This window comes from Arvicanthis niloticus, unplaced genomic scaffold (genome assembly GCF_011762505.2).
Source record: "Arvicanthis niloticus isolate mArvNil1 unplaced genomic scaffold, mArvNil1.pat.X pat_scaffold_1356_arrow_ctg1, whole genome shotgun sequence".
In the NCBI taxonomy this organism is placed as follows: Eukaryota; Metazoa; Chordata; class Mammalia; order Rodentia; family Muridae; genus Arvicanthis; species Arvicanthis niloticus.
Genome location: NW_023045335.1, coordinates 1 through 12700, shown reverse-complemented (window position 1 = coordinate 12700; position 12700 = coordinate 1). Strand labels below are relative to the sequence as shown.

The window sequence follows — 12700 nt, the reverse complement described above, 5'->3', positions numbered from 1 at the left end:
TGGGTCCCTGGACTAAAACCAACTCTCAGATGTGTCACTAAGGCATCGACACCCGATTTGTGGACACCGCAATCGAAAGCGCTTTGGACTCACCGCCACTGTTGATGCCCACGTTAGAAGAGCCTGCGAACCAGGGGTCGAGGATGTAGACGCAGCGGGATGGTGTTGGCGCCCTGGATGCACTCCTTTAGGGCAGGGTTGTTGTGAAGCTAGAGTCCCTTTTGGAACCAATGCACCGCGTTTTCCCCCCATGTTAGGGTGCAGAGGATCACCCCGACTTCTCTCTACTGAAAGCTTTAAGTGAGGGAAGCCAGGCTCATAACGGCTTTTTTTTTATTACTAATAGACAATTGGTTAGAAATAAAGTAGTGTTATCATTAGACTACTTTCCGTTGATTTGGGGCATCAAGGTCCTTGGGGCAAGTTTCATCATTGCTGCCAGGGTATAATTGAGTGGTGCAGGCCTCTGGCTCAGTAGCTAGGGCCCATAGTCCCTATAACAGGAACTGCTTAAAAGTCTGACTGGCAGTCTTTTGGATCTGTTTTGAAGAAATGGAGACAAGAAGTTGCTTGCAATTAGTAGCATAGAGAAAAGGAGGAGAAGTGGGGTTAAGAAAGGTAATGTCCACGTCCATACTAGACTGTCAGGGATCCACTGGCCAGAGGCATCAAGCTGTTTCTTACATTTTTAGAGATCCCTCTGCAGTTGTCAGATCTTTTCTTTCACTATTTCCAATAGGTTAACATACAAACATCATTTCTCCCCAAGGAAGAGACAAAGACACACCTCTTTCTCTGTGCTGTAAAATCACCTTGCCATTGGTGATGCTGGCAGCTAGAAAGGCATGCCCTGACCACATTTATCACGAGGTGCCGCTATAAGCCAGATGATGGGAATTGGCAAGGGTTCTTCACTGGTACCACCCTAGTTTTGAAAAATGAAATACTAGGGCACAAGTCCCAGACCATCCAGCAGGTAGGCAGTGGTAGACTTGTGTGCTGTAGATACTTGAGACATTGTAAATGTTTAGATATAGGGGCTGGGTGGTAGTTTTGGTATTATTACAGTCTGCAACTCCAGTGTGGCTTTCAAAGTGTGCTCCTGAGGAGTTTACACAGTCTGTGATACCAAAGAAAGAGATGTAGAGAGAGTTGAGTTTGATAAATATTGGTAAATATTTGGCTTTAGTGTTTAACACTTGGCGGATTGAAAGAATCTAGTTAAGAATGTTGTGGGACTGTAGACCATGCCAGGAAACTTGGTAAGGTTAATGGGTTCAGAAATACCAGCATCTCATTCAAGGGAACAGTAGACATTTCACCTGTTCCAGACCAGGTCCCTGTCACGTGACCATGGAACCTCTAGGAGGGGATCATGACAATTAGTTATGTAGGGGCAGTGCCCCAAGCCCCTCCACGTGCAGATGAGGTATCCCTAACATCTCAGACCAAGCCAGTAAAAAGCATCTGCTGTCAGACCCAGCCTACCCCAAAATGTGTATAAGATTCAATCCAGAAGGAATAAGATAGTGTGAGGATTACATCATCCTGGATGTCTGAGCTTCTCTCACATAAGAGCTGTAACACTCCCTGGGGAAGAGAGTTCTCTCCTGAAGCTTTTACCACTGGAAGCTGCCAGGACCCCCTGTGGTCATATTTTGCCTGGTGGCCCCAACTTTGGTTTCTAGCCCCTGTGCCTCAATTGTCCTGTAGTTCATTTCAAATAGGGTCTAAGACAATTATCTCCTAATAATTTTTTAAAGTAATTTAATGTCTTTAGTTGATGTTGCCTTGTGGCCATTTTTTGATGAGTGATGGCCTTGTCACCTAACATGAACCCTAGATATTTATAGGTTCTTGAGTTTGAACCTTTTCCAGAGCTATCTCTAATCCCTTTGCTGCTAAATGTTTCTTGAAATCCTGAAAACACTTCGTGGGTATCCCTGCCAGCCAATAAGATAGCATCTGTATAATGGATGACATACACTCTCGGCCACACTTTCCTAACAGGAAAATAGCTGATGCCACGAACTTCTGCATAAAGTAGGACTGTTAGCCATTCTTTGGGGCAACACCACCCAGTGAGTGATACTGTTTCATGGGGTCCCTGAAGTTGCTAGAAGGCACACTAAAAGCAAAATGCTCACCGTCCTCAGGATGTAATGGAATAGTAAAAAAAGCAATCTTTAAGATCTACAACTCTTGACCCAGTGGGGTCTGCACCCTTGTGAAGACTGTATCCTGAGACATCCCTGGGAGGCCAGTGTCCTCAGGGAGGCAGAATACACAGCCTTGGTGTATCTACTCATCAAGCAAGCTATGCAGACCTGCTCAAACCTCTGAGGTCCTGAAATTCCAACTGGATGCAGTGAAGACACATCGTCAGAGGCTTATCAATTTACTCCTCTCCCCACCCCTCTTCTAATATCTCAACGCCTGTAATCAGCTTGAAGAAGCTAATGAAGAATCAGTGCCCCTATTCCCTGGGCTTGGGGATCAAGGTGGTAATATTGGGCTGTCTTTCTAAGGAAAAGTCGCGGCTTTTGTGGGAATAGGGAGGATTAGCTAGGATTTATTGCATAGCCATAACCTATTGGTAGAAATCTGTATAATTATATCAAGATGAAGTTATAATCTCTTAAATGGTACAAAATTTACTTTGATTTCATATTTAAGGTTTTCTTTAGTACAAGCTTCTTATTGACATAAAAGTGAGATGAATATTGATACTCTCATAGGCATTGTGCCTGTATAACACATTTAGGAATACAAGGCCTAGACCCAGTCCTTCTTTAACTTTTTCAACTGATTTGAGATGGTTAGCCTGTGAGTTAAGGGACTATAGCAAATTCATGGCTTGGAGTTTATTGTTAGGGTGTTTTCTATGTTTTATTTAGAAATAGCTGAGTGGAGTTAACAGACAACAGTCCAGATTACCTTACATGGATAGTTGGTTTTCAAAACATCTGAAGTCCACAGAATTGACGTGACAAACATTTCTGTATTAATGTTCATTTTGATTAGAGACCTGTCTGCTTCTGACAGCTTCCTGTATTGGATTCTAAGAAGAAATTGAGCATCTTTGGAGTTACTCCAGTTGTGGTGAGACAGCCACTAGGCAAGAATTGCCTCTTTCCATCTTCAGACAAATTACTGTCCAGAAAAGGACACACTTGCAGAATAGTCGACTGATTATATCTGCCTAGACAGAATAATCAGCCTTAATTATTTCTGGCAGCACTAAGGTCTGTCAGATGATCATGGGCCAGAAGGCTGAAGATCAGATGCTCCAACGTTTTGTAGTATAGGGAGTGTCCAGGTGTTCAGTGGTCTCTATAAATTGGCTGTTTTAGAAGCTATGCTTTGTGCTTCCCATAATTTTAGTTAACTCAGTCATTCTGGATTTCTGATGGGGTTGAAAACTTATAGTCTCCATAGCCAATCCTGGCTATTTACCTTGAGAGAAAAGATTTGAGAGGATGGTTTTCAGCTGACATTCATTCTAAAGCCAAGGAAAAAGCCAGGTTCATAACTAAGTGTTTTAGTTAGGATAGATGACAGAGGTTCTGGTTAGTCAACAAAATGATGGACTGGGTATTAGGACTATCTTGTACCTCACTGGTACAAATTGGCATAATTATGCTCTAATTGTATTTTGAGAGAAAAGTTTCATTTTAACAGGAAGGGTGATGTGTAGGAGGAGCTAAGGTGAGAGGAAGAGAAAGAGTAAGGAGAGGAGGAGAAGAATGAGAGGAGAGAAAGCTAGGTGATGAGAGAGAGAAAGAGAGAAAGAGAGGGGGCATGGAGGCAGATGTTCACGTGTCTCCACCAGTCAAGGATAGTTGATATATCTAGGTTGGGTAGAGGGTTACACTTCTGATTGAGCATTACCAAACTTATAAAGCCTTTGATTAACATCTTTAAAAATTGTATAAAAGCAAAAAGAAAAGGGGGGCATGGGATAGGGATTTTTCTGGGAGGAAGGAATGGGAAAGGGGAAGGCATCTGAAATGTAAATAAAATATCCAATAAAAAATAAAAATAGAAATAGAAAGGAGCTTGAGACATAAAAAAAAAGATCTACAACTCTTTCATAGATCCTTCAGGTGTAGCTGTACGAGAGGGTATGCCAGGCTGTTACAATCCCATATTCATCATGGTGAAATTAACCTTTCTAAGATCTTGCAGCTGATGCCATTTTTCTGACTTCTTTTTTATAAACAAAAATTAGGTTATTTCAGGGGGAATTGAATTCTACAACGTGTCCAGCCTCCAATTACTCCTGCCCTAGCGAAGTGGCTGCCTGAATTTTTTCTGAGGACAACGGTCACTGATCAATCCACATAGGATCTCTGGATAACCATGGATCTTATCTGCATGGAGGCAGGAATGACAAAGCCACTACTGAAAATGTCCCAAACGCGCCCTATCAAGTTTTATTTTAGGCTGTACTGGTTGAGTCACATACCTTGAACATTTTTTCCCAACCCTCTGTGGGGTCTTAACCTTTATTCAGCATCTGCTTGGCAACAACTTTATTCAGGCTACACATCAATCATTCCCATTTGAGATGGTACATCCCTGCCCATAATGCAACTGGTGATCAGGCCATAACATAAGGACACACCTGGCTTTTGTTCTCTTCCTATCTTTACAGGTTAATATTTTAGAACATCGCTGGGGGCCTTGAGATTGTCCAATACCTGAAAATGAAGTGTACACATAGCTGGACCATATAGCAAATGAAGCCCTATAGAAAGATAACTGTAGTCAGTTGTTTGTCACATTAAACTCTTCATGGGGAACAGCTTGTGACAGAAGAAGTTAAAGTCATCATCTTTTAAAATTATGTGAGTTCAATAACAGTATCTGGCCTCCTTCTCGAATCAGGCAAGATGAGTGGCTGGAGAAATACTCTTCCAGAAAGAGATAGTGTTTTGTAGCTGGGAAGTACAGCATTTAGAGTTGGCCTCAAACTTTAGGAAGACAGGCGTGTCCATCTGGACGTGGGTCTTTGGGCAGAAGAGTTTTCATCGCTGTTTTCATCTCATTTCCTTTGTTTAACTTGTTGATCTCTTCTTGGTCTAACTTTGGGAATTCGCATAAATAAAACACATGGATTTCTTTTAGGTTTTCTAACCTGACAGAGTGTATATTAAAGCTTTCACTTATAATATTCTGAAATCATGTGTATTATAAGGTTTACCTGCTCACTTGATTTTGTTAACTTGGGCAAAAAGTCTGAGTTTTCCTCCTAGCCCCAAATTTGGGAAATAACAACTATGAAATTCAAAATGTATATTTACAAATACCTTGGCCTATTAGCCTTGGCTGGTTCCCTGGCAACTCAGGAGTTCTAATCTAATCTAAGTTCTGTCATGTGGCTGGTTACCTGGTTCTTAGCTGCATGAGACTGTCCTGATCTTCTGCCAGTCAACCCCTCCCCTGCCAGGTTCTCACCCAGAATCCTTACTGCATATTGGGTATCTACCTTTTATTTCCTGCCTCAGCTACAGACCAACCAGCTTTAATTGTAATTATCCATAGAGTATACAAGAGAGATGTCTCTAAGGTTAGTCGTCTCTGTTGTGTGTTGGGTCAACGCTCTGATATTTTGTTTCTGTGTCATTAATTTCCCAGTTCTTATTTTTACTATTTCTTGTATCAGCAAATCACTTATTTACTTATTTGTGTTCTTGCTTTTTAATGAGGATGTGCACAAGTTAGAGTCATACAGGAATAAGAAATTTCAGTAGAGCCAGTTTTGCACTGGGAGCTCATGCCATGATCTGTGCCCTCCACAGTGCCCTGAGGTAGAAGATGGTTCTTTAAACCACTCAGACATAACCTGTTCCGCTCAGTCATGCTGTATGAAGAGATCTTTGAGTCATTTTTACCCTCTTCCTAAATGCTTTGATGGCTGCCAGGGCTCTCCTACTCCTTTCACTAACTTTTCAACTTCGTTGGGTATAGTAGCTGGGTATAACAGGGCGTTCAATTTTTCCGGGTATAGCAGCTAGGTATAACAGAGTAGCCTTGCTGGTTGTCACTCACTCACTTCATGAACTTGAGGTCTACCATTCCGTGCTTTTCTGACAATTAGAGTTGCCAAGGTTATTCTGTATGCCCACAGCACATTAGATGGTAACACCCAATTAATAAAGATATAATTAATGAAAAGCTTCAGTGGCAGGAGTAGAGAAAAATATCTTAGTGGGTCTCATGGTGCTATAAAGGCCTATTCTGGTCACTTGGTTGTAGCCTCCTTCGCCCCACCCCAAGGTCCTCTTCTTTACCTTGGGCTAAACATATCCACCATTCCGTACACTACAGCAAAAAGCACAGACACTGGGTCCAAACAAGGAAGGAAGGAAAGAATGCTTCTCAGTTTCTCTGATTTTCCTTTGTATGTGAGTTCCTGTTTTTTGTCTTACAGCATTTAATACTGTTTTTTCACTTTGTATTTTGACATCTTTGACTACCATGTGTCCAGCAGAGGTTCTTCTCTGGTTGTGTCTGGGGTTCTAAATGCTTGAGCTTGTATGTCAAGTTTTCATTATTCTGTCCTGATGGGGCTGCTTCATTGACTACAAGTGGTGCTTCCTGTATGGATAAGGGCATCCAGCAGTAAATAAGTGTTGGTCCTCTGGACATACTTGTGAGAAGTGAGGAGAAAAAGAATAAAAGAACTTTTTAGAATATTTTTATTCATTGACAATTTCATATACCTATACAGTTTATCTTGATTATATCCAACCCAACTTGAAACATGTCATGTATGTATGTATTATGTATGTATGTATGTATATAACCTGCTGTGTTCAGTTTGTGCTGCATGTGGCATGGGTCTGGGAGAACGAAAACTTACTACAAAGCTGATATTTCAAGTCACTGTAAAATGAGTCTTGTCAGGGCAGGGTATTTCCAAAAAAAGACTCAAGTCATATATGAAGGTAAATTACATACCACATTAAAGATTGTGACTGTAAAAGATAAAATCATAAGGGCATAATACATGTTTAATAACATAATGAGAATTGTACCCCTCTCCATATAAAGCCTGAAATCAGAAACAAAAAAGCAAAACTTGAAGGAAGGTAATTTAAAGTCCTGAAGGCCCAGGGTAGACACTTAGAACCTGAAACAGTGTGTGTGTCCTAAGTACACAGTGGTCTCTCACAAGTCAGTGGAAGCAGAGACAGAGATGGAAGCTGAATACCAGACATCTAGGCACAACAAAAGATATGGGAGGGGCATTAGTGAGTGTGAGCCAGGGCTTTGTGTCCCTGTCATCCTCAGAGGAGGACTGACCGGTTCTCACTAGTCTTCCCTTTATTGGCCAATGTATTGTACTCATGTATGTGTGTACATATGTAACCTGTTGAGTGCATTCAGTGCTTCCACTACTCACAACATGCAAATCCTTCTCCAGTTGTAAACTTTATGTGTGTATATTGTATGGCAGTTACACTATCAGAAAACAGGGTTTAATATCTTGTATGCAAAATTGTCATGCTAAATGAATCTATTTGTTTAATTGTATTGAGCTATGGCAATTATAACCAGCTTGTGTGTTGCAGTGTGTTGCTGTATTGGAGTCTGTTGCTGTATAGGCACTGCTTGTGCGAGCCCCTCAGTGCCTGGCACAGGGCCTTACTTGAATGGAATATACTGTCAATAAACACTTTTCTTTCAGCTCTGCGTCAGTAAAGTTTTGGGGCCTAAACATCAGTTGATTCCTGATTCCTGGTTGTGAGGAAACAGAGTATGTTTCTAGCAGATTGTAATCTGTGGACTTCCCACCATTCATGTCCATTTGTGGTTTGGGAAGGGCTGTGTGATGAGCCTTCCTAGCCAGAAGTGCAGAGAGACTGTAGTGTGTGTTAGGGTAGCATGTCTTGGAGGTCACGGATACACTTACCAGGTGTGAGAGTTGGAGGAAGGGAGAATGGAGACTGAGCAAGAGAGAGTGAGCAAAGCATCTGTCTTAGGTGCCCTTCCACACAGTACTTTGACTGGTGTCCTGTGGCAGAATACATTTCCTTGTTAGACAGACTTCTTTACATTTAACTCACCATACCTTGGCATCGTGGGTCCCTAGATCCTATGCCATGAGTACTGCCTCTGAAGCTCTCTAGACCCAGTTCCAGCCATCACTTCATTATTCTGGGGATCACCTAGCTCCCTAGTTATCATAAGAAATTAATGGGTTGCTGCACATCAATTCTGGGGACTTCTGTGCTCAGGAATTCCCCTTTGTCTGCTTGCATGTGAGTGGTGATATTCAAACTTGAGTCACAGTAGGAAACTTTGTGAGCAGCACACAGGATCAGTGGCCAGTCCTGAAGTTCACAAGGCAGCTCCTGGGTAAGGGCTTTCCACCACAGTACTAGGTAAGTCATGGAGTTTCTCATCGTCTTACAGATAACAAATGGAGACTTGGAGTCATGACGTCACTGACTCCCCTGACATCACACAGCTAGTGAGCAGCAGAGCCAGCAGGTAGAGTAGTGAGAAGCAGCATGTCCTGTAAAAACCAAAGTAAGCATCCAGGGACAAGATGACCCTTTTCCTGGTGCCACTGACCTGTTTTTAAATGTTGGTTTTGTTTCTCTGGTTTTGATAGAGGGTCTTGTAGTTGACCCAGGCTGGATTCACACTTTCTGCATAGACCAGGTTGACCTCAGATCACAGTAAGGACCCTGCCTCAGCCTCCTGAGTCTGGTGTTACAGGCATGAGCCACTGTGTCTGGTGTTACAGGCATGAGCCACTGTGTCTAACACCATGCCTCAGCCTCCTGAGTCTGGTGTTGCAGGCATGAACCACTGTGTGAAACACCATAACCCTGCCCTGCCCTCGTGAGTCTTGTGTCACAGGCATGAGCCACTGTATCTAACACCATGACCCTGCCTCATCATACTGAGTCTAGTGTTACAGGCATGAGCCACTGTGTCTAACACCATAACCCTGCCCTGGCCTCCTGACTCTGGTGTCGTAGGCATGAGCCACTGTGCCTAAAACCATTTTGCATTGCATGGCAGTTGGCAGCATCCTGCTGTATTTGCACTGTGTAAGAGGAATGGGTGGGGAAGAGAAGTCCGAGCCTTGATTATTGAGAAATATAGGAAGTTCATTCATCACTTAACTTCATTGACTAAGGAGCTGCCTAGGAAGTTCACTCATCTCGTCAATTTACAGCCATACTTCTAGAGTAGTGATGAAAAGAAATATTTAATTTAATTGAACATTTACATGATTTATGAAGCACAGTGCTGGGGCTTTTGTGTTGCACAGAGTCATTGTAATGAGGCTTCTGAGGAAGGCACTGCTACCCCTGTTTAACACACAAGGAGGCCAGAGCTCAGACAAGTTGGGTAATTTTCCCCAACTCACAGTAAGCCTAGTATGACCAGGATTGGCCATCACAAGCTGTTTACTAGGATTTAAAGTCCAGAATCCAAGAGGAAGTCAGTAATTGGGAGTCCTCTGAACTTCCAGTACTCTGGACCAAGTGGGCAGGTGAGGAAGAACGGCTCGGAGCTGCCCCTCTGTCACAGTGAGTTACGAAAGAGTCACAGGCACAGAAGATTGCTTCCTTCTAATAGGAGAAGGGAAGAGGACAGGCATTACGTTCTCTGTAGGACACACAGTTGTTTGAACGCACAGGTAAGGCTTAGGGATTGAGACCCATATACATTACATACGGCTTAGGGATTGAGACCCAGACCTTGTAAGTGCGCCTGTGAGTGAGGTCAGTGCGTCAGCCATGTTCAAGATGGGTTACCTGGAGGAGCATAGACATTCCTGGGAGGAGGAACCTCTGATACTTCAGAAAAATAGACAGCGCCCATGTTGTTAACAGAGGCAAGCCATTTGGGGATAAAAAGTGTACAGGAATTTTTTGAGGCCCTCTATCAGGTAAGTGCTCATACAAGTGGTCCAACCCTCTTCTTGGTCTGTGCATCTATTTGTGCTTCCAGATGGCCCCTCCTTCCTCAGCATCATCAGGGTCTTCAGCTCATGAAGAGGTGAGAAGTAGGCTGTTCGTCAAAGGATTCCCGATGTGTTTCTCTAATACTCGAGTGTCACTGTTTTGATTTTCAGGTATTCATTCAGGGCCTCCTCTCCTGGGGAGGAGAAGTGTAACCAGTAGAATGTACACAAAGATGAAGACCTGTGGCTAGGCCAGTGCTGTTCAGGTTCACCCGGGTCATCCCAGGGCCTTGCTGACTTGCAAGTGGGAAGGCCTGAGAGTAGCCCTCCCTAACTATCCCTGCCCAGTGCAAATGTTTGGGGACCATAGACCATGGTAAACAGGAGGGCTTGGGTAGCCTACCAGGCCCCCTCGAGATTGGTATGTTGGTAAGTGAACCTCAGTGCCTAACCTTCCACCTGTTTCCCTGCTTGGTGAATTCTACCTGTGTCTCCCATTTCCAGCCCTGCGCTTGGTGCTGTCTGTTGCGTTACATAAACCAAGCAGAGTTGATTACAGAGAGGAAAGCTTGGGGACATTTCACTTTCAACTTCCTGCGAAGAGAAAGGAAGTACCTTTCTCAGCTACACTGCTGAGTAGAGACACAAGACCGTGGGTTAGGTTAGAGCAAAGCACCACAGGGAAACTAATGGATATGGTAGACACAAAGCTACCAAACGTGTCCCCTCGTTAGAGTAACCCAGGCAGAATTGCAAACTCTCATTCCCAGCCTACCAGAACAATGGGATCAAATATCTGTATCCTTGAAGCTCCTAGGTAACTGTACTCTGAGAGAGCCAAGACTGAGACTGCACTGATTTAAGGCGATGTCCAACTTGGCGAGGGACCGTCAGGAGACCTGTAGTGTGTATAAACAGTAAAACAAGCCTTTGCCTGTCAGTTACGCTGTCTGGGAACAAGCAGAAATGGTTGCTTCCAACTGTGTTTGAGACCCAGGGATGAAAATAAATGCTTCTTAATCCCTGTAAATATACTTGTTGAAAAATACTAGAAAGAGAATCTAATATCCCAAATGAACCAAATTTGCAGATAAATCACACAAATCAAATGTATTATGTTTCAGAGTTGTTTGAGACTCACATAGCCCAGGCTGACCTCACATTTGCTGGCCAATCTCGCTTCTTAAGTGCTGGCTTACAGACATGGACCACCACACCATGCACTTTTATACCTATTGTTTTAATCTGTGGAGGACTATATATGGTAAGAGGTGAGCTCTGCAGTTGATCTGCCCAGCTTTGACTTCTCTGCCAGTGGCTGTCTGTGTAAATCGGGGCAGCTCACCCAGCCATTCTGAGCCGTGATTTCTTGGTCTAAAACAAATGAGTTGCTAAGACCTGTCTGCTGGGTACACTTGTGCTCAGAAGGTACAGTACTGGCAATAGGCCCAGCATGGCTTCAGTATCCAAAGGGAGCTATGGCTTGAGGGGTTGGGGTGGCGACTGATGCTGAGGTATGTTAGCACTGTACATATCTGATCCAAGAGGCCCCACAGGCCCTTCCTATCTCAGTGACAGGACCAATTCCTGAAGCTACTTACATCCCCACACTGTCTCGTTGGCTTCACTGAATCCCACAAAACTAAACCAACTTCATGCTAAAAGCCAAACACATTTTAGCTACAAGATTTTACCTGTGAGATGGCTGAGTGGGGAAAGGCCCTCTCAAGCAAGGCCCATGACCCAAGTTTAGTCTCACATGGTGACAGGAGAGAATGGACTCTGACAATTGTCCCCTGAGTACGACATGTATGCCATGGCGCACTTACGGGTGCACACAGATCTTGAAGCTGTCTTAAAATGTATTCAATGGTTTTCAAATTTTTCAGTGTCCTTTGTAAACTGCGCCGTGTAGGAGATGCCCTTCGTGGGACTATGTGTTCCTTGTGTGATGTAATGTGGGATGAACAGGAGCAAAGTAGGCCACACATACCTAAGTCTTTTCCAAAGCCAGACTGCTTCACTCCACCAAATGGGGCTGCCACATCCGTCTTGTTGTAGGTGTTAATGAAAACTGTTCCCGCCTCTAGCTTGTACTCACGTACATGGCTTTGTTGATGTCTCTCGTGAAGACCCCCTGAGGCCAAGCCATATTCAGTGTTATTTGCTCGCTGCAACACCCCATCGATTGTCCCTGTAAGATGTTTCCAGAAGCGAGAAAACACCATAAAAGTACAGGAAAACAAAATTGCTTTGCTTGAAGGTCTTTTCCGCGTGTTAAAATGGGAAAACTTCTCTCTGACACCATCCGTAGACTTTAGAAGTTAAAGACTCCAGGCCTGCACTGAAAGCTGGAGGAGATACTTTAATCTGAAATAGTCCCACTCTTCCTTCACACATGCCCTGTAGAGCCTCTTTCCATGTGACCAGCTTCATGTTGTTTAGTCTTTGAGGATAGTTGGTGAGTTTCCTCTCCCTGGTTTCAGGGCATGTCTTCTGTGTACACCCTTCTCAGATCTCTACAGGGCTCTCCAGTGCTCCCCTAAAACCCTTTCCAGATCCCACCTGTCAGTCTGTCAGCCACCTTAGTCTTTGAGACAGGGTCTCTCTTTGAAGCTGAGGCTCACCAATCGGTCGGATTGGCTAACCAGCAAGCCAGATGATGATCCTCCTGTTCTGCCTCCCCAGCCCTTGAGTTTACAGCTGCATCATGCCACCACACCTAGCATTCATAGGTGCCGAGGACTGCCCTAAGGACTTCATGCT

General features: G+C 43.8%; 1 long non-coding RNA gene across 1 annotated transcript; it reads right to left on the bottom strand.

Annotated features, from left to right (window-relative positions):
- Positions 1–9862: 9862 nt before the first annotated feature.
- LOC143433819 (uncharacterized) lies at positions 9863–12027 on the bottom strand. The gene is made up of 2 exons (XR_013070235.1): positions 11928–12027; positions 9863–10128 (listed from the first exon to the last, which is right to left on the bottom strand). It is a non-coding gene; the product is annotated as an uncharacterized LOC143433819 (long non-coding RNA).
- Between the last annotated feature and the right edge of the window lie 673 nt (positions 12028–12700).